Source organism: Agelaius phoeniceus, chromosome 4, assembly GCF_051311805.1.
Source record: "Agelaius phoeniceus isolate bAgePho1 chromosome 4, bAgePho1.hap1, whole genome shotgun sequence".
Taxonomy (NCBI): domain Eukaryota; kingdom Metazoa; phylum Chordata; class Aves; order Passeriformes; family Icteridae; genus Agelaius; species Agelaius phoeniceus.
The window spans coordinates 5,520,682-5,522,441 of NC_135268.1; positions in this window are offsets into that span (position 1 = coordinate 5,520,682).

Below are 1,760 nucleotides of genomic sequence, written 5' to 3' on the forward strand. Positions count from 1 at the left end.
CAGTGTTGTATATCACGTTTTTCCCCCCCCCTCCAAAAGTGTGAAGAAAAACAATTTGAAAGAGTGGAAGGCTGTAGATTTGCATGGGAATTGCTGCTGCACTGAGGTGTTGCCTGGTAAAGGCAGAAGTGCTTCTTGGAATGCAAGCCAGCTGTCTTCAAAAGAATCCAGAGAAGAATATTGATTTATTTTTGTCATATGATTGGGTATTTGTCAAAGAAACAGCAGGTGAATGATAAACATGGGGCAAGGCAAGGAGAGTGAATATTTCCCCTGCTGGCCTCTAGAGCTGCTCAGTGTCCCTTTAGTGAGCTGGACAAAAACACCCCCCCAGTGCATCCACAGCTCTGGCTGCCTCTCAGGAGTGCCCCTTTCACTTCCTACAGGCTTGAATCTTCCTTCTCTTCCCTTGCAGATAGTGGAAAAAACAATCCTTGCATTGCTGATGGTTTCACTGTCTGGTTCAGGAACTGATGGAGTTTGTGTATCCAGCATCCCTTCCAATGCCTTTTAGGTCCATTTATTCCAACCTTAATTATGTCTTAAGACAGTGATCTGTAACTGACTCCTTTGCAAGCCTTGGACCTTGTCTAAAAATTCTCCCATGTGCTTGCTGAAGAATTTTTAGGTTTCTCTTTATTTCTTCTGTTAACAAATAACCATACAAACACTTCAAAATGTTTACATTTCAAAAACGTTTCAAAACTGTTACCCTGCCTAAACCCAGATTTTTGTCATGCTCAAAACACTGGATTCTAAACAGCTTTTTAAAATGGAAGATTCAAGCTGGCTCTTGTTCCTGTTGGAGAGCAGATCATGTTTTCCTACACTGAGCAGCAGTAGCCTGTCTGTGTTTTAACAGGGATTTGGATTTCTGTGGCAGATAAAGCATTAGAATGGATGGAAAGGAGTTTTTATTCATGGCAGCCTCCACGCTGCAGCCTTTGCTTCAGGCACTGCTGAGGTGACAAATGACATTCCCTGGGAGAGGACACTTCAGAGTAGCCAAGGATCTGACAAATCCCGCAGCTACACCAGGCTTGATCTGTCACCTCGAGAGCTTTCTTCTCTGCTGCCTTCAGCCTCTGTGCTTTTGGGATTTCAGGTAAGCCACCCCTCACCTGGCACACAGGTTGTGTCAAAGCAAGCTTAAACCCAAGCTGTGAGCACCTGTTAAGAAACATTCACCTTTAACCATCCATTAAAAGCCAGGAGAAGGATTTGCTTTCCATCTGTAAGCCAGCCTGCAAGGCCAGTTACATTATTGCTGCTGTTTAGGGTGAAAGGAATAAATAGCCAAATCTTTTGTACTATTCCATACACAGGAATAGTACCTCCTCCTAGAGGAAATAAAACCCCACAAACTCTTACTGTGCTGTCAAACAGAATTTTGTCAAAGAGACTCAAACAAAGCCTATGAAAGGTTTAACTGCTCCCTGCCCTTTACAGCAAAAACAGTAAAATCAAACTGATTCTGTAGGAAGGAAAAAAAAGTTAGAAAATAGCTCAGCATTGAGAAATTTAAAGTGCAACAACATCCAGAGTGCCAAACTGATTTTATATGCTGTGTCCAACTCAGAATAATAGAAAATTTAAGCCTTAATGAAGGAAAAGTAGATCTAGCTCAATAAAAAGATACAAACAAATACAAGCATGTGAGATAATTCTGTGGTCCTTACTGGAAATTCAAAATGTTCAGATCAAGTAACAACATGGTATTTTTTTTTTCTCTTTAAAACAAGGAGGTTTGAAAATATATC